Below are 20,488 nucleotides of genomic sequence, written 5' to 3' on the forward strand. Positions count from 1 at the left end.
AATATTTCCCTGTGAGGTTGGGGAGGCCCCGGCACAGAGCAGTGGTGACTGCCCCATCCCTGGAGGTGTTGAAGGCCAGGCTGAATGGGGTTTGGAGCCCCCTGATCCAGAGGGAGGTATTCCTGCCTGTGGCAGGGGGGGTTGGAACTGGATGGGCTTTGAGATCTCTTCACACTCAAGCTATTCCATGGTTCTATGATTCTATGAAGTCAGAAAAATTGTGGGTTTCTCAGAGTTCAAGTCAACAAATCGGCAACGATTCTGCTCATAGTAAATCCCTGGGGAGAAGTAATTTTTTAAACACAGCGAACTCCAAAGGGCTGTGCCCTTTAATGACACACAACGTGTCAGCCCCTGATAAAGCATCAGCAGCTAAAGCTAACAGAACCAGTGCCAAATCCTTCCAAGAGCCTCCTCCCAAAGAACACAGCGGTTTGGTGGTAGGGGCATATCATGTGTTTATAAGACTCCCTCCGAAAAGACATAGCTTGTATTAAAGTGCAATTACAGGTTAAGTAACGAATTGGCTGGCTGCCTAATACAGAGAAACACACTGTGGCAATCAGATAATGTGGGAATTAAACAAGATGGCAACAGCTACTGTGAAAGGAGATGGAGCAAGGAGCCAGTTGTTGCGAGCGATGCTTTCAACCCAGGGAAGGTGGATGGGGCCAGTGGGGCTCTGCCATCACCCAGCCGCTCAGACTCTGAACAATAAGGACCTTGGAAACCTTACACCAAAGAATACGGTGTGATATCCAGAAAAAAAAAGGCTCTTCTCCACCCATCAAGCCCAAGCTCTTGTGCAGCGGAGAGATCCTGGCTGTCACCAAGGAAACCGGAGATTGCTGGAGCGATCTCCAGCCCCGGCTGCCTGCCGCTCCCTCCAGGGATGGGTGTTTTAGCAGTCGAGTGGCACTCCACTGGCCTGCGATGCCTGCTGCTTCAGACAGGGACACCACTTCAGCCCCAGCACGCACAGTAGGACACTTGTGAGAGGCTCCTCCACAGCAGCTTTCCACCTTCTCGCTGCGAGCCTGCAGCAACTTAGACCAAACACTTCACCCTCCGATTTTGCATACACAGCGATGGGTTTGAAGGAGCTCCAAGGGCCATTGTAGAGACTTCCGCATGAGACTTCTGCCCGGCGATCCACACAGAGAGGGACAGAGGAACACCTCAGTGCCACAGTGTGGACCTGTGGTTACTCATACTTCAAGCTCTGCATCTGCTCCAGTCCCTCCTGCATCAAAGGGAAATGGAAAAGATACAGGGAAAGGTGAGAATTATGCACAGCAGCTGCCCTGCCTGACACACTGTGGTGCAGGCAGGGTTGGCAGATCCATGGGGGTGACTGAGAGAGCCAAAAGGACGGCAATGGACTTCCTATCCTGGAAAAGAAATGAAAGGGGGCTTATGAAGTAGCTCTTCAAGCTTTGGATGCGTGGAGATGGTAGAGATGGGCAATTAAACCATGGTGGCACACAGGGACATCTTTCTACCTTATCCTGCAAGATTTAACTCTACTTCTTCACACTAAAGTTGGAAAATTGTAATGGCTGGCCCACCATGGACACCGTTTTCCTCTGTGGTTCTTCATGTCCTCTTCCTGGAGAAAGATCAGCAAGGTCACCCACAAATACAGACTCCGACGGGTCCTGCAGTGGCGTTAGCATCACTGAGCACCAATGGTTAACACTTAATGCAGCTCCCACATTGCACAGGACAACAACCTTCACCCAGGATTCACCATAGAATCATAGAATGCCCTGAGTTGGAAAAGACCCACAAGGATCATTGAGTCCAACTCCTGTTCCTGCATAGGATAACCCAAATATTCACACCGTGTTTCTGAGGGCTTTATCCAAATGCTTCCGGAATACTGTCAGGCTTGGTGCTGTGACTGCTTCCCTGGGGAGCTCTTTCAGTGTTCCACCATCCTCTGGGTGAAGAATCTTTTCCTAATGCCCAACCTAACCCTCTCCTGGCACATCTTCCTGCCTTCCCTCGGGACCAGAGAGAAGAGATCAGCACCTGCTCCTCCTCCTCCCTGTGCGAGGAAGCTGCAGACTGTGATGAGTCTCCCTTCAGTCTCCTCCAGGCTGAAGAGACCATCTTGCTGCAGCCGCTCCTCACACGGCTTCTCCTCTAAAGCCCTCACCAACTTTGTGCCTTCCTTGGGGTGCTCTCTGGTAGCTTCATATCTTTTTATCCTGTGGCGCCCAAAATTGCATCCAGTAGTCAAAGTGGGACCATCCAAGCGAGGAGCTGAGCAGGACCAGCGAGTGGCACAACGCTCAACGCACCCTCATGGCATGGAAAAACTCCTGTTTCTGCACTGCAAGAAATAGTTTGAAAAGCTACTAAGGGGAAAGGCTTGTGGAGCCTCCATAGGCTTGGCTCAGAGATGGTCACAGTGGTTCAGTCCCCATCACGACCAACCTCTCTGCAAAACCACCCCTCCAAGGGCAAGCAGGGGCAGAGTGAGGAGCAGCCAACAGGCTCTGCTCCTGCCTTCCACCACCAGCAACCCCGTTAGAAATGTGCTGCTCTTGCCTGCGCTGTAATTGCATTTATCCGTTCCCATTTTGGAAACAACAGGGAAGTCAGCAAAAGCAGAATACTTAAGCACAGCCAGTTCTCAGCGATATAATTCTCTTTAATCTTTTAAGCATTTGACAGTATTTGCTTGAAAGAAGGAGCAACAAGTACATAATTATTGCACTAATTAAGCTGCCAAAACACAAGCATGCTGCAAGAGCACCTTTGAAACAGTGAGCTCTCGATTCATTAGCATCTGCTGTAAGCTTATTAATCACCTAACAGGCAATTAGCAAGCTGTTACTGTTTGAGACTAGTATGTAAATAAATTCTTGGGTTAATTTCTTCCTCTGATAATAAAGAAAACATTATGAAAATTAGCTAAGCGACAATGTAAATGATCTTGACTGTTAATTATGTGATGGTGTTACATATGCGGCCGCCATGCACCAGATAAGGGATGCACCTCGCGCTTTACGCACTGGTTTAAAAATAAAACTGTTGACATAGGTAATAGGGAGGCTTTCTGCAGTGGAGCCACAGATGTTTGCCTTTAGCTAACCAAACCAAACTGCCGAACGACTGACACTGCAGAAGCAGCAACCGGCTTTATTTGCAGTGATCTCCAGCGCTGCAATGCCTTGCACAGAGCCCTGGCTGCAGCTCACTCAAGCCCTCTGCTCTCTGCCCGCAAGCCAGAGAACCAAAATCAGCAGGGTGAGCCCTGCTTCCCCAGTAGCCCTGCCCTGCGGGGACTGAATCCATGGCCGCATGCAGCGCATGGCCATGCAGAAGAGATGCAGGGAGAGATGCGAGCAAGCAGAGATGCAGGCAGGCAGAGATGCAGGCAAAGATGCAGGCAGAGGTGCAGACAGGCAGTGGTGCGGGCAGGCAGAGGGATGGGCAAGCAGGGGTGCAGGCAGGGAGGCAGAGGTGCGGGCAGGGAGACACGCGGGCAGGCAGACACGCCATTGGTACAGGGATGCTTGCGGTTGGGCGGCTGCACTGTCTGGTGGCACCGCTCACAGCTTGCCCCAGGGCCAGACATCCAGCACTCCATGTGGATAAAAATTCATAAAATCAGTGTGAAAGCAAAAAACAGTGCCCTCCCTGCACAGCAATGACCACCACAGTGGGCAGGAGGAGACCAGATGCTTATTCACTCCCTTTTCTGGCACGAGAGCATTATTTTATGGCCCAAACAAGTCGATTTGTCTGTGAAGCCATTAATTATCTTTGCAAACCCAGGCTGATGGCATTGACCTGTTATTCATTATTTACTCAGGCAATAAACTGTAAGGCTTTCCTTTCAGGTGGTACCACTCTTCACAGCCCACTCTGCTGCTGGTTGCTCACAGAAATAGCCATCTGGTGGCAGGGGTCTGCAAAATGGGGCAATTACTGAAGCACTAATGGGTTGGAGAAGCTGTGAGCAGAGCAGGGGCACTAAGCAGCCTCTGGTGGGGAGTCCTGCCCAGGGCAGAGAGCCCACAGGGACACAGGCAGTGAGCAATGCCCCGTGCCGATACCCCAGAGCTGTCCTCTCGCTCCCTGCCACCATGCAGACCAAACCCCCAACTACCACACAGTGCTGTGAGGGTCTGGAAAGGATATTTCCCCAACTGTCACCTTCCACTGACAAATCCCTGTTCTGCCCTGAGCTTGGCTTTACAGCTTTCTCTCCCCAAAAAACCCTCCCAGCTCCTTTAAGCATGCTCCAGCGAAGCAGAAAACTAATTACAATGAACTGTGTGCCTGTTCAAGTGAGGAATTACCAGCAGCAGAGGTTATTTAATAATCTTATTAATTTAAACTATTTTATCACCATCTTTTGCCCCGTAATTATGCGTACAAAACGCACACAGAATGTTCCACAATTAAAAGATGAAGATTAAAGGAGAGATGAGGTGCTTCCATGCGACTCCAGCTCCTTTTTGTCGGGGAAAAGGAGTGCCGCAGCCTGTGGGCAGCCCTGGTGCTCCTGCCTGAGCTCTGCCTGCTCACTGGGTGCCACCAGCTACCAGTGAGCAACTTACTGACACCAAAACACAGAAATAAGTTGGAAAAAAACCTTAAAGATCATCAAGTCCAACTGTAAACGTAAGACTGCCAAGTCCACCACTAAACCATGTCCATAAGTGCCACATCTATAACTCTTTTAAATACCCCCAGGCATACTTGGCTGCTGCACTTTGCTGGATAACATAGGGACACCCGGATCAGGTGGTGGCATCCCAGCAGGGCCATCGAGCCTTGGTGGTGGCAAGTGCTGAGCCACCACCGCTGCCCCACAGTCAGCTCTTTGCAATTAGCACTTGAGGTGATGCTACAGGGCTACTCTGACCCAGCACGGTGCAGGAGCGGAGGGCATGCAGAAAGGTGTGCAAAGCTCCTGGGGAGGAGGAATTGTGAGTGTTGAGCGTGCAGACGGCGTTGGTGTCAGGGCTCAGTGGCAGGCTGCTGCTCAGGTAGGTCTCTGAGTCTTCCTCACAAGCTCCTGAGCTGCTCTGGGTCTGCTGCACCTATTAATTTTTGCAAAGAAATCTCTCTCTTACTCCCCGTGGTTATTTATTTTCTTGGCTGTTTTGATACCTCGGATACCTCAGTAGCAGAGCAAGCAGGCAGCAATTTTCATAGGGAATTGCTCTTCTGCCTTTTACTGGCGGCTGCGGTAGGAATGAGCTTTCCCAGGATGGTCCATTCGGAGGCAGCATCAGGACCTGCTGTGTTTAAATCATGGTCATGCATATGCTATAACCCAGCCACACATAAGGAACTGGTGAGGACAAGGGCAGAGCCACTGGTCAAGTCTCCTGGGGCTGGTTTATGTTGCAAAGCTGAGCTGATGCATGGGACATCAGTGCCCTGTCTCTCCCACTGGCACATCAGCTCCTGCAGAGGCTCAGGAGCTGTAGCTCTGCCAAAAATCCAGGCAATTAAGCAAGACCTGTGTCCCACTGGCAAAGCCAGGACACGATGTTCAGCCAGGCTTCACCCCTCACCTGCCCAGAGGCACCCATCTCACTCCTAGCAGTGGGTCTTGCCCCCACTCGGGGCAGCACCCACCTTCCCCAGCCAGTGCCCCAGAGCATTTTACCCCATCTGTCACCTCTGGCCACGTGCCTCCCCTTGGCCAACCTGCTGGCAGTTCTTCCACCGTTGGATCCTGGAGGAGGAAGAAAAACAAACATCCAAGTGCATTGATTTCTGAGCTCGCTTTAACTTGAAAACAAAAGGTGTAAGCAGCGTGGTTCCACAATATCATTTTCTATTTCCAGAGGCAAATGCTGGAGCCTTAGAACAACAGCACAAAACCAAGAAGACAAGGAGGGAATGCTTGTAAATGGCTTTTAGTACAAACCATGTTTCAGTTTTACGGGCAATGGCTGGAGATCCCTTTAGACCGATGCGCTAAGAGGTTATTTTGGATCCAGCTTAGAGGCTGCAGCAGTTTGGCCCATTAAAAAGTAAATTTTTCATGTCAGGAAACAATCTCTTGCAGAGAGCTCATCTGTGAGAAAGGAAAAAAAACAAACTAGGTCAGGATAGCGGTGTGTGGCTCAGCACAAGGCTCCTCAGGAGCTGCTTGCATTGTATCCAGGTCCCTTCTCCGCATCCCGGGTATAAAGGGAAGCCAGCTCAGAGTCACCGTGCTTCTGAGCAGCCTCCTGCACCCAACAGGGAGTCATTGCAGCCATTAGACTCCTCTGGCAGCTGCCTCGGCCATGGAGCACAGCCCACTGCAAGTGCAAACCATTTGTGGTTACTCAGCTTGAATCACATCAAGGTCTTGGGTTCCCACCAGCAATTTCATTGGCTGGATCCTGCTGCTGCATTGAACACCAGATGTTTGCAGAAGGGCCCAGGGACAGATGTGCCTTCAGCTGCCAGTGAAAGGAGAAGTGTCCTGGGCTGCATCCAAAGCAGTGGGACCAGCAGGACAATGGAGGGAATTCCAACCCTTTGCGCCACTCTGGTGAGACCTCGCTGGAGGGCTGGAGCACCTCTGCTATGAGGATAGGCTGGGAGAATTAGGGTTGTTGAGTCTGGAGAAGAGAAGGCTGTGGGGAGACCTTAGAGCAGCTTCCAGTACTGAAAGAGGCTCCAGGAAAGCTGGGGAGGGACTTTTCATAAGGGCATGGAGTGATGGGACAAGAGAATGGCTTTAAATTGGAAAGAGGAGGATTTAGATTAGACATTAGGAAGAAATTCTTCACGCTGAGGGTGGAGAGGCCCTGGCCCAGGTTCCCCAGAGAAGTCGTGGCTGCCCTGTCCCCAGAGGTGTTCAAGACCAGGTTGGATGGGGCTTGGAGTACCCTGATCCGTTTGGAGGTGTCCCATCCTATGGCAGGGGGTTGGAACTGGATGGGCTTTGAGGTTCCTTCCAACCCAAACCATTCCATGATTCTATGATTCCATGAAACAAAAAAGAGTTGTTTCCCTCCATAAATCCCATCTTGGTTTGATTGGATCCAAGACAGCTCCTCTCCAGCATTTGTTGGGTTTTCTTGATGTTCCCCTCTGTTCAAACACAGATAATGGCACTGGCCGCTCTGAGCACGGGCAAGCAGGCATCACCGCGCATCACCTGCACTGAGGAGATACGGCGTGTGACAGCAAATGCTATTTGCTTTGAATTCACTTGAACTGAAAAAACTCATTTAAATAAAAAAAGCCCTCATAAAGCTGGCATTGTTTTTTAAAACTGTTGCTAGTAAAATTTTAATCCTAGACAACACTAGGGAAGAGCCGTAGCTGTTGTAATCAAAAGCAATTAATGGTTGTAATGAAAAGCAAAACTCAACACCTGAACCTGCCCACTGAAAATGGGCTAATTACTTTATATTTTTTAAATGAAAATTCTACATTCTTTTTTTCCCAAAAGCAGAAGCCATGCCTACATGGTTTTTTAACCCCTCCAGGGATGAAGACTCTACCACTGCATCTGCTAAGGCTTTACCACTCTTTCAGTAAAGACATTTTTCCTATCATTCAGTCTAACCCTCCCCTAGCACAACTTGAGGCCATTTCCACTCATCCTGTCACTTGTTCCTTGGGAGAAGAGACCAGCATCCACCTTGCTCCAACCTCCTTTCCCAGCGCTGCAGAGAGCGATGAGGTCTCCCCTCAGCCTCCTCTTCTCCAGCCTAAACAGCCCCAGGGCCCTCAGTTGCTTCAGAATCCCTGGTCTCCAGACCCTTCCCCAGCTTCTTTCGCCTTCCCTAGATGGGCTTTTTTGCCTTCTTGTAGTGAAGGGCCCCAAACTGAATCCAGGATTTGAGATGTGGCCTCACAAGCACTGACTACAGGGGGACAATCCCTTCCCTGGTCCTGCTGGCCACACCAGGGCTGATCCAAGCCTGGATGCTGTTGGCCTTCTTGGCCACCTGGGCCACTGCTGGCTCACGTTCAGCCACTATCAACCAGGTCCTTTTTCCACCAGGCAGCTTTCCAGCCGCTCTTTCCCAAGCCTGGAGTGTTGTACAGGGTTGTTGTGACCCAAGCGCAGGACCCAGCACTTGGCATTGTTGAATCTCATACAGTTGGCCTCAGCCTACGGATCCAGCCTGTCCAGGTTCCTCTGCAGAGCCTTCCTGCCCTCCAGCAGACAGACACTTTTATGCAGCTCAGTGTCATCTGCAAAATGACTGAAGGAGCACTTATAAAAAGCTGCGGTTTGATCTTCTGAGGTTTTGTCGTTGCCTGTTGTCACTGTTACCTCTTATAAGCGTAACTAAACATCAAGTCAAACTTGCAGTGGAATGTTTTTATCAACCCAAAATGAATTTGAGTATATTTTCCTTTCCAGAAAAGGAAAAGTTCTGTTTTATGACATTTTGCACGGGGGTTGCTCCATTGTGACACCCACCGTGCTCTGACAGAGATTGTGGATGCGCAGCTCCTGAATGATGCCTACATCCAGAGGCACCGCATCCCTTCTCACTTTTCCCTCCTGGTGGTAGTTTTATCTTGGAAATCTCCTTAAGAACAGTAGGTTTTATACACTCCAAAATCTCTAAAAAACCTACCGTGACCAGTGCAAGAGGGTATCAGAATTACACAATTCACCCCAAATTAAATAGCTGCATATCGATGGCCCTGTAAGCACACGGCCTCGTTGGCAGCATGAAGGGTTTGGCCACGAGGCTATCGATCCATTCAATATTCTGCTGATTAGTCAGGCGAGGGCAGCCAAGCCAAACTGTTTGCCCACTTGGAGGAAGGGATTAGTTTGGAACGAATCAACAGGTGAGGCAAATTCCTGCGCTGGCAGCACTAAACCATCCCGTCGACTCAGCGTTTGGAGCCTGTGTGTCTCTAACGTCATTTCTGCTGGTGACACTGTCTGATGGAGGGACCACGATGTGCAGACAGTGCAAAAGGGAGAGCGCCCGCATCGATCGCGGGAGAAGAGCCTTGTTATTATTAACGCTGACCTTGTCTGGAGTCTCTTCCACAGATACAAAGGTCACACCAAAGCAAACATCTCCCTGATGACTGGGGATGCTCGCAGTGCAACCAGAGCGGGATGCAAATGTCCTGGCTGAAAAAATAAAGACCTGGTTGCACAGCCGGTGCCGGGGTCCCCAGAGAAACAGATGGCAGCCCCTGCACCCGCATCCAGACCCTGCAGCAGGCAGGGATGCAGAAAGGAATGACCTGGAGGAATTAACCAGGGGATTCAAGGAGAAGGGTTGGAGCAGGAGGTGCTGCACCATGAGCCGTGGATCCTCTGCAGGGCTGGACCTGAGGCTCAGGGGGACTCAGTGTCTTGGGCAGCCCCATCCTGGCTTAGAGTCTTGGGAGAAGCTTGGCTGGTTTAAGCAGACCCATCTCATCTCAGGGGGACTCAGGGGGCTTGGCCAGCTTGGTCAGCCCTGTCCAGGCTCAGGGGCATCAAGGGGGACAGAGGGAGCTCAACCAGCATGGGCATCCTCTTCCTGGCACAAGGCTTGGTGAGGGTGGGGGGCTTGGCTAGCTTGGGCATCCTTGTCCCAGCTCAGGAGAGCTTGAGGGTTCTTGGCCGGTTTGAGCAGCCCTGTCCCAGGTCAGGGTGTCTCAAGGGACCTTGGAGGCTTGTGCATCCCCATCCCAGCACAGGGCTTACAGTGGGGTCAACTGGTTCAAGCTGGGGATAGCTTGACACTCTTCTCCCAGCCTCAATCCCAACCAAAGGACTGCCTAACACTTTACAGTGTGTCTAATCTGGCTCAGCAGTGGGATTCAGAAAAGCCTCTGGATATTGTTTTTTCCCTCAGGACTGACTGGCTTTCTTCCAGCTCTGGGAAAAACGCAGCACTTTCAGGTTAGTTGGCTGTTACGTGCCGTTACACATACACGCGCTCACCTTGTCAGCTTTAGAAAGCCATCAGTCATTGGCGAGATAAAGAAGACCAGTCTCTGACATCTCTTCCCAGATCTAGTGATATTCCAAGCTGCTCTAAGCTCCAGTTTTGATTTTTCAGGCAGGCAGCTGACTCCTTCAAAGGCACCAGTCCTCATCTGTCAGACCCTTTTCCTCACTGCCTGAGAGCATCTGCCCTGGGCTGGGTGCTGCCCACCCATCCACGCTCCACAGGGGGTTCCCATCACAGGGAGCACCACCCGGAAAGAGACACAGGACAGGTCTAGGGTGTTTAAGGGGCTGCTTTTGGGAGGAAAGGTCAAGTCAAGGTTCTAACTGCCTTCCCAGAGCTGTTAAACTGCCAGTTCTCTTACAGCAGAGGAGGAGGGTTTGTTTTGATTTCCCCATTCCTGGGGATTTTTGTGCAGGAAATGCAGGCAAAAACATTTTGCAGATGAAACTCTCTCTGACTGCTGCAGAAATCAATAGTTTTGCTCAAAACAGAGTGTTTCAACTCAAACAATGGTTCTGAAGCCCAACCCACCCTGGGGCTGGGAAACTGAGCACTAGGTCCCACATCATCAGGACGCCCTGGGCAGAGCCAGCAGCAGGTCTCTCTGTGCTGCTCCCGATCTCCTTATACGCTTTAACATAAGGCAGGGAAGGAAGAAATATTCTGTCATGGTGTCTCCCTGGGGACTTTACCTCAGACGCCCCTAACGGAGCCCGGTTTGCTGATTGAAGCACAGCACGGAGATGGAGTGCAGGAGCACAGATGATGGTATGAAACCAGAGAGAGACTGAATGTTTTCAGCAAATTACCTCTGCTACGAGCCTGGCCATAAAAATCACCTCGCGAGCGAATGTAGCTTTTCTCCTCTCCATGCCCAATCAATTAGCACATGAGTAATACCAGGCCCATTAGGGCAAACTGATGCCGGGGGAGTTATGTCATCTGCTATAGAAATGATTGCTTAATATACCAGTTGGCTCAGAGGAACTCTTACCCATCGCACAACCCCCTAAAATCAATAGCGGCAGTCACACTGCACTGTTTCAAACGAGAATACTGCTGAGTAGCTGAGGAAGCTCAATGTCAGCATTTGTGATCTCAGACACTTACCGGGCTATAAATTATACAAAGGCACAATAACAGTGGAGGACGTTTCTAAGTGGGCGAAAGGGTTGGTTCGACTCATTACAGTGGGGCCGCAAGTGCTGTGCACTGGGTGCAGGGGGGGAAGAGCTCAGAGCAATTCTTCCTATGTTACGCTGCACCCTCTGCAGCTGCACCTCGGCAGAAAGAGCCCGGCCGATGTCCCTGGATCTGCTCTGGCTGGCACAGAGGACACGGCAATGCTCCCACTGCAGGACAGGGCACCGTGTGGTTAGAGGACACTCATGCACATACCTGTCCAGGCATGTAACTGCAGATATGGGCTGCAGGGAGCAAGCGTAGCAACTCTGTGGACCCTCGTCATCTAGGGGAGCTGTTGGAAAGTAACTTCAGTTGCACCAAGATCCTACCTTGATTTCATTTTGCTATTACACCCCTTGTGCTTGACACCATTTGCATTGCTTTAAAATACACCTAAAGCAGAAAGCAGCAAACAGCAAAGACCTCTAAGCTCACCCAGTCCAACCACCACTGTGCCTACAAAACCATGTCCCTAAGCACTACATCCACACATGTTTTGAGCCCCTCCAGGAGTGGAGACTCCACCTCTGCCCTGGGCAGCCTCTGCCAGGGCTTCACCACTCTTTTAGCGAAGAAATCTTTTCTAATAGTCAGTCTAAACTTCCCCTGACACAACCTGAGACCTTTTCCTCTTGTTCTATTGCTTTTTACTTGGGAGAAAAAAACCAGCATCCACCTTGCTACAACCTCCTTTTCAGTAGTTGTTACTAAATCTGAACTTGAAGATCTCAACATGGTGTTGTTCTTGGTTCTGTCTTGCTGGCCTCTAGCAAAATGCCCCAACTCCTGTTCCCACTTCCAATACAAATCTTCACTCTCTTTTTGGATGATGGGGAGAGGAAGGAAAGCCCAGAGGAAGGGATGGGACCTGGCAGAGATCAGACCTAAAGCCAGCGCTCGCCTGCCCAGCCGCATGCACAGGATGCCCAGCACCAACCGTCCCAGAGCAGCAGGAGACATCGACCACACCAGAAACATCTTTCAGCACTTGTAGAGAAATATCTAAAAGTAGAAGATGAAAAAGCTACTCTGCCTTGCCCTGGGGACGGGGCTTCCTGTTATAAGCACAGGACAAAGCACTCTTGATATTAGGTCTGCCAGAGGATTTGAATAGGATTGGCCTGGGCTAACAAACTGTGATCAAAGCTAATCTCTGATTAGCTACACTGAGGAGATTTAATTTAGTTTAAAGCCTTACCTGAAATGCAGAACTGGGTATTATTGCATATCTGACTGAGACTGCTGTTGTAAAGCTGAAGTATTTATAGTAGAATTAAAACCTCTCTGAAAGTAATCAGCCAAGGAAGCAGCGAAATTGATTGCAGCCTTACTGGTTCCAAACATTCGAAAATCATGAGTCAGTCCCCAAAATGTCACAAGATTTTAAAATGTAATATATATTGTCTTATTTTTATTTAGTTTGGGAGACTCGTGTTCATATTTTCAGGCCATGAAAGCCGAAACCCAACTCTCTTCTAAGGAAGTGGATTTTCACCTAACACAATTCCAGGAGCTGAAGGTTTAACAAAAGCCGCTCATTATTTTGCTGCTCCCATGAGAGTTGGTGGTGAAACCCACAGGAAAACCCAGGCAGAGGCTGATGCCTTGCAAAGGTGCAGAGCCTTGGGCACTGCTCTGGGTTTGAAGCCCACGATGACTTTCCAGATTGTCCCAGGAATATTTCCGAAGAACCACAACTCGGGAGAGCATTTTCTCTCAACTTTGAAAACCATGCTCTGACATCAAGGGCTGCTAAAGCACCCAGGGCAGCCCCTGTGCTGGAGCAGGCACAGATCCTGTCACTGCTTGTTCCAGATTCTGCCAGCAGCATCTCATCTCAGGGAGTCCTTTCCTGGACTTGGCCCAGCCTTGAGCTCCTCCTTGCTCTCATCCCTCACTCACTGCCAGGCGAAGGTGCTGGTGGGATGCACGTGGCAGTATCAGGTCTGGATCTGGCTGCCTTCCCATGCACAGTCCTGGCTATAACCACAGCTGAAGCAGGCTTCCCCAGACTTCTCCTGGTCCTCCACCTCCCCACAGACACCCGTCTTCTCCTGCCCACTTGGGCTCTTCAGCTCCTGACAGCAACAAGCCTCTCCCATTTCTCCCTCTCTCTTCCAGGCGATGACATGTCTGTCTGTAGGGGATGAAGAAATCGTGCTGACACAGTGGTGAAGAATCCCAGATAGGAGCGTGCCATCCGATTGGACTGCCAGCGCCCAAGATTGACCTTGGCAGGGAGGTGCAGAGTGCTGATGGCTTCCCATGCCAGCATCCCTCCAAGACATGTTTTCCCGAAGACGACAAGGGTGGGTGACCAGGACAATCTTCATATCCACTCCCAGGCTGCTTTTGCTGAGTACCCCAGATGGAAAGAGCTGCACATGGCAGGAGCCTGCAAGGACACCGAGGCATTACAGGCAGTGATGCTGCCTGCCCTCAGAGCAGCTCCACGCACAGCTCCACACTGTCAGCTGAGCCACAGGACATGGTCCTGCTAACCTGCGCCAGCACAAACCCCATGTTCAGCCATGTCAGAGCGTACGCTGCTCAGCAGCATCAACAGCTGCAGATTTGCCTTGGCTTGTAAACTCGCTTTTCCCTGACAGGGCTGACGGTGTGATCGCTCTTCCCCGTGCCGCAAGCTCCTGCCTCGCCAGCTGCAATTCAAAGCAATTCCTGCTGGGCAGAATGGTATCATAAGCAAGCAGGAGTCAATCCAGTTTGGCACGTGCCTGATTGTCGGCAGCAGTGCCAGAACTGCTTTCTTATATCCAGCAGCCCTTGGGGTCAGCTCATTATGGTGTCCACGCACTGCATTTTCAGGGAGAGCCAGGGTCCACGGGCTTCCTGCAGCATCCACAGCATCCTTTATGCCCCCCAGGGCAGTACATTCCCGTCCTAGCAATAGCATAAATTTTATCTGAATTAGGCCAGCACCCCCTGCTCTGCTCCCTCGCTGCTCTGTGCTGTGCATTTCAGCCCCCAGGTGGTTTTCTGGGTCAGAGATCTGCCCTAGCAGGCTGGGCTGGGGGTTCTGGATGCTGGAGCTTCTCTGGGGGTTCTGGATGGGCATCTGCTGGAAAAGCAGGGCTCCACATCCATAATTTCCTTGGGAGATCAGAGTAAAGGGAAAAAAAAAAAAACCCATAAGCTAACTAATTCCTACTAGAAATGAGATTCTCTTGCTCTCCTCGTCTCCTGCGAGCGTTCTTGATTAGCTAATAAATGATTAATCGTGCCAAGAAAAACCAGCTCCTTCGTCTCCTGCTTTCATCCACCAGCTGCCTCCAGGGGATTTCAAATGTCATGGGCAGATGAAACAGCTTTCCCTGGACCCCACGAGCCCCTCACCGTCCCAGTCACCCAGAAGCAAAGGCTGCTCCCCAGCCCTGGCCCAGGAATGTGCTGCTCATCCCTCCCTCGGCATCTTTCTCCTCTACTTTAGCATCTGCAAGTGCATCCTCTGCCTCTCTAAATGCTCTGTAATTTACCTAAGAGGGAACCACATGCATTGATGCCACAGAAACCAGCAGGCACATCTCTGGAATCCTTCGTCCTGACAAGTACTCTATTTTAATGCTCCTAACAGCAATTTTTATCCTAGCAGTATGTGAAGGCACTTAGATTTCTATGCAGTTTTTACTTTTTAATCTCATATACTTCTTGCCGGTGTCAAAGTGTCACCGTTTAATAGTCTTACTGGAAAAAAGACTGTTTCAGATCTTGTTCTATAGTCCACATTGTGAATACATTAGAGAACCACTGAATGATTTAAGAGGAATTTTTATACCTCTGAACATGGAGGGAAGGCTGACGTGGGAGCGTGTGAGGGGCCCAGCCTCGCCGCTAGCTGCTAAAAAGCTGGGCAGTGCTTTCTGCTCCAATCTCCCCTAAGTCAGCGGGGTTTCAGGAGGGGAAAGGCGTTGCTGGCACCTCTTCCTCCCCTAGAAGCGCCCTGAGACAGTGCCTCGCACGGGGCACACCAATTTAACTCTCCCAAGCAATTTTTCCCCTGATAAGTATTTCATTTCACGGGCACTTAACACCAGGAAAGCTGATACCCAGTGCAGAGGTTACAGTGCAGCGAGAAGAGCACGCTCTGCCTGTGGAGCGAGGCCAGGCTGCCATCGGAGTTTCCCTAGGAATGAGCAATTCCCTATGGATAAAAGGATGTCCGTGGCAGCGGCAGGCAGGCGCAGGCATGGGATGCTGAGTCCCACCCATCAGTGAGTCTCAGCCCTGAGGCTCAGCACCACCGCCGGTGGTGGTTGCATCGCTGCCGGAGCAGGGTCTAGCGATGCCACTGTTGGTGCACACACCATATCACCCCAAAGCCTTCCTGCCCCAGCAGCCACCTTCACCTCCCAGGTCCCAGGGGGCAGACATCTCGGGTGCTTTGAAAGAGGCTCCCAAGGCATCCCTGATAATGAGCTCAGGAGACGGCAACATGGTTTCTGTGAGATCAAAGCGCTCCCTCCCCAGCTGTACATGCCTTCAGCAATATAATCATCCTGACAACCCCATCAATATGTATTCCAGCTCCACCAATTCCACCCAATTAGTTCACTAATCTCTCCCCGCCCAGGCACCAGGCTATGGCTGGGCAAAAAGGCGGACCATGGCCTCCACCGTTACAGCAGAACCAGTGGCAGCCCTCTGTGCTGGGACCCAGCTCCCACTGCGGCAGGGCTGGAGCTGCAGGGAGGCCAGGCTTATTATTATTATTATTATTATTATTATTATTATTATTATTGCTGTTGTTGTTGTTGTTGTTGCTGCTGTTGTTACTATTAGTATCATTATAATTATAATCATCATCATCATCATCATCATCACTGTTTTGGGTATCTGTAAAGACCATTTGCAGTCTGTTTGTTCACAGCACAAAACTCAGTGCTCGGTGGGACTCTCACTTTGGGGATTTTCATGTTAACTCAGGCCTTACCCAGGGTCTTGCATCCTTTCCTTCCACACACATGGATAAAATCGAGGGACAATGTGCTGCACTCACTCCTCACACAGCAGCTCCCACAGCGCTTGCAGGGCTCTGTCCTCCTCCGGCGTCAGAGCTGCCACCCCAGGGTCGGGAGTGCTAGCTGTGAAAAGAAAAGGGAGGCAAAATAAAGCCCATTACTTCAGCCAGGGGATTTAGAAGGCATCGTTTGCTACCGGTTAGCTTTGGCTGCCATAATGATCCAGCTCCTGAGATTACCTGTCAAGCCTCCGTGAATTTTAAATAAAAGGTAAAAGGGTTTAACTCGAACACGACTCCGCTGTGCATACAGAAACAGCTCAGCCCCAGCTTCCCAACAGCGGCAAGTACGCTCCAGACCCCGGACCGACGCTGAGCACAGCTACAAATCAAGGGCCAGACATGATTGCAAACATATTCTTTGCTCTTGCCTTTCTTCTGCTACAAAGGAGACTGGAGGCACACATGGGCTTTGCTTACATCTCATTTCAAACCAAATATACACGCACAAATAACGTCGGCTGACAGCTCGCAGGCTTTCTGATCGCGCTGCGGAGGAAGACGCCTGATTAGCAGCACTTCTGCAGTGACAGCCCCGCCGGCGATGTGTAGGGGTGATCCCTCTGGCCCCAGGCATGAGGCAGCTGGGGTGAGGGGGATGGGGCTCCCCAGGGCCTCCCAAGGGCTCTGCTGCCATCACCCCATCCCCACAGCAGCCCCCGCCTGCGTGAGCCTCGGCCACCCTTGCAAAAGGAGGTGAGGAGCAGCGCTAGTGCTTGGACAGCCCAGCTTTGGGGAGGGGGATTGCGCAATTCAACGCTTCTCCCATCTCAGATCCCACTGGAAATGATGGGTCTGGGGAAGGGGCTGGAGCACAAGTCTTATGAGAGGCGGCTGAGGGATCTGGGGTTGTTTAGCCTGGAGAAAAGGAGGCTGAAGGGAGACCTCATCACTGTCTACAACTGCCTGAAAGGAGGTTGTGGTGAAGTGGGTGCTGGTCTCTTCTCCCAAGTAACAGGTGATAGGACAAGAAGAAATGGCGTCAAGTTGTGCCAGGGCAGGTTCAAATTAGATAGTAGGAAAAAATCTTTCACTGAAAGAGTGGTAAAGCACTGACAGAAGGTGTCCAGGGAGGTGGTGGTGTCCTCATCACTGAAGGGGTTTAAAAGACAGGTAGATGAGGTGCTCAGGGAACTGGTTTAGTAGTGGAGAGATATGGTTGGACTCGATGATCTCACAACAAATGATTCTGTGAGTCTATGACTGAGCAGTGATGGTGTCTGCAATGCAAGCTCCAGCAAAGCAGGTTATGGAGCACAGTGTAGACGGAGAACAGGACCTGCCAGCCCTGTGTTCCTCTCTGGAGCAATGCTCACCCCAGGGTGGAGAAGAACATTTGCATTTCCCTGTATTAATGCAGGCATCCAGCTGGAAGATGTAGATGTCTTTTTAATGCACCTCCATTTGAAGCCTGAATGCATAATCTCTTTATTACACGTATACTTTACACATAGACCGTCATATAGAAATCATGATTTATGCAGCTGTGTTATATATGCAGCGACTCGGGATCCCGTTGCACAGTGGGCAACAATTTTGGTTTTCCATGGCTATTTATTTGCATAGCAGCGACTGCAGATGATTAATAGAGAGCACTGCGGTCAGGGCGAGCTGAAATACAGCCCCGCTTCCAGAAGCCGCCACGGCATTAATTATTAACTCCGTACAGGAGATTTGCCACTCTCCCAGCACCAGACACTAAAATAGTTTCCTACATAAAAGAGCATTAAGTGAAAGCTTGGATAAAGCCGATCGCTCGGCAAAGTGACGTCTCGCTTTCAAGACCTATTGCTCGGCAGGAAAATTTACAATCCTTTAATTCCATTTACAAGGCGGCAACACAAAAGGGAGCTGGAGACGGAAGCTGGAAGCTGAGAGACTGAAGGAGAAGAATAAAATAAACTGGAGTCCAGGGGAGCCAGGATAGGCTCCCCCTCTGAAATTCAGCTGCTCATTAAATTCCAGCCGGGATTAACGGCAGGAAAGCACCGGGTAAAGATTTCGCTGTTGTACAATGGGAGGTATATTAAGTTATATAGGTTCCATCTTGTCCCCATTCAGGACTAACCGTGTTGTATATATCCGAGCCGCTAAGCGTAATTTGCTTATAAATAATTGACTTCTTGGCGATTAAAATCTCTTGAGGGGCTCTCGGTTTATTCACAACAAGCTGCCTTGGCCTGCCGTGCAAATTAGGCTTTTCAAACCTGTCTCATCTCCAATAGCAATGTGATGAAGAGTGATTTTTTTATCCCCTCTAATAACCTTCAACTAACCTTTAAACTGAAGTGAATAATTTAAATCTTATTTTCATATCAATGGGGGAGTCAAGCCAAGCAATTATCTTTTATCTGTATACTCTGTCGTCAGAGCAAGGCATAATAAAGTTTTCCCAAGTGGGCAGAGCGAAGCAGTGAGAGGAGGAGAGAGCGGGAGCACGATGGGATCTGAAGACATTAATGCGACGATGAATTATTCAGTAATGAGTACAAGATCTGCCATAAAGGATCCGCCAGCGCCCAGTGCACACCACAAATTGCCAAATGGTTGGTGCAATTAGTGCTGGTGCGGGTGCAGTCCTGCCCAGTGGGTGGCCGGCACCTCCCTGCTCCGGGGGACGCTGAACCCCACACCCCCAAGGAGATGCTGGACCAAGCACACCTAGAGATGTTGGAGGGGGCACCCAAGAGGGATGCAGGACTACACAGTCCCTGGTGATGCTGGACCACACACCCAACAGGGATGCCGGACCATGCATCCCCATGGGAATGTTGACTGCACACCCTAGCAGGGATGCTGGACCACACACCCAACAGGGATGCCGGACCATGCATCCCCATGGGAACGTTGACTGCACACCCTAGCAGGGATGCTGGACCACACACCCAACAGAGATGCTAAACCCCACATCTAACAGGGATGCTGGACCATGGTACACCCCTGGGGAAACTGGGCTGGATGCCCATCCAGGGATATTGGAGGGGGGAAAAAGGTGGGAAAAGGAAACACACATACACCCCCCAAAGCCACAGGGGCTAAAATTCCGCACCACGCTCATTAAGATGCTGCCGCCTGTGTTTCTCCCCAAGTCCCACCAGAATGTTCATGAGCTGTTTTTTTATTAATTCATAAACTATCACCCCCTTGATTGAGGCCAGTGATTACAGGAGCAGCCAAACACAAGGGCTGGTGAAATATTGCATGCTTCCTACCCGGCCTCTGTGAGGGAAAACACAGCCGTTGCATGAAATATTAATCCCTTCCCTTGGCCGGGGGCAGAGAGGAGCAGGACGGGCAGCCAGCGTCAGTGGAGCAGGGTTGGTGAACCGTGGCAAGTGGGATAAGCCAGGGCAAAAAGAAAATCGTTATTAAACTACTGCATTGAGTGTCCTTGCTAAATTGCCTGAAGACATGTTCCTCTTTTCAAGCTTAAAGGCAGCTTTAACCTGCAGGCACTGCTGCAGCCACAATTACCCAGTTCTGCCCCAAAGCTTAAGGTCTCTGAATTCCCCTGATAAAGATGCTGGCTCCTATCTCCAGCTGCATCTCTTCTTCCCAAGGGAATTCATAGAATTACGGAATGGCTTGGGTTGGAAGGGAAGTTAAAGCCCATCCAGTTCCAACCCCCTGCCATGGGCAGGGACACCTCCCACTGGATCCAATTGCTCAAACCCCCATCCAACATGGTCTTGGATACCTCCAGGGATGAGCAGCCATGACTTCTCTGGGTAGTCTTGGCCAGTGCCTCCCCACCCTCATCCTGAGGAATTTCTTCCTAAGGTTTAATCTAAATCTTCCTCCTTCCAATTTAAAACCATGAATTTACTTCACATCACAAAATCCAGTGGCAGTGACATGGATGGTCCAGGATGAGGACCCTCTTACCTGGCTCACGGGCAAGCCACATCCAGCGCATCATCCCTGGCACCGAGCAAACATCGGCATTACAGCGGGAAGGCAGGCTGCGAGGATTTTCTTCTTTGATTTAGCCCCCCGCTGCTATCAGAGGGCTGGGAAATCATGAACAACTTGGGAAAATCCCAGGAAGTGGGAGTCCTGGTGCTTGCTGCACAAAACAAGGACCTAGGGCAACAAACAGCAATGTAAGAGGGGGCTGGATTAGATGTCAGGGCAGCTCTGGCACTGAGCATTAAATATCTTCATGTAATCTTTCCACTTAAACCAATGATTAAACAGATTTAGCAGATGATTAAACAAATAAAGATTAATGAAACAAGCAAAGTAATCAAATCTTTATGGGGGAATAAACGCATGATTCAAAACAATATTAGGACAAATTGTCTAAAACTAATAGTGAATGTGTTGCTTTTGTCTAAACAGCATTTGTTATGTTCTCATTTAGCTGCAA

At 50.4% G+C, this 20,488-nt stretch overlaps 1 long non-coding RNA gene across 10 annotated transcripts in view; it reads right to left on the minus strand.

Annotated features, from left to right (window-relative positions):
• Positions 1-7,896: 7,896 nt before the first annotated feature.
• The window catches only part of LOC128853354 (uncharacterized), an 80,795-nt gene continuing 68,203 nt past the window's right edge, over positions 7,897-20,488 (minus strand). For all 10 annotated transcript variants that reach the window (XR_008451843.1, XR_008451842.1, XR_008451840.1 and 7 more), the window contains 3 exons: positions 20,005-20,202; positions 16,033-16,183; positions 7,897-13,479 (listed from right to left, as the gene is read on the minus strand). This is a non-coding gene — a long non-coding RNA (uncharacterized LOC128853354). The remainder of the gene's footprint in view (positions 13,480-16,032; positions 16,184-20,004; positions 20,203-20,488) is intronic.

The sequence above is a fragment of the Cuculus canorus genome, chromosome 12 (assembly GCF_017976375.1).
Source record: "Cuculus canorus isolate bCucCan1 chromosome 12, bCucCan1.pri, whole genome shotgun sequence".
Classification (NCBI taxonomy): Eukaryota; Metazoa; Chordata; class Aves; order Cuculiformes; family Cuculidae; genus Cuculus; species Cuculus canorus.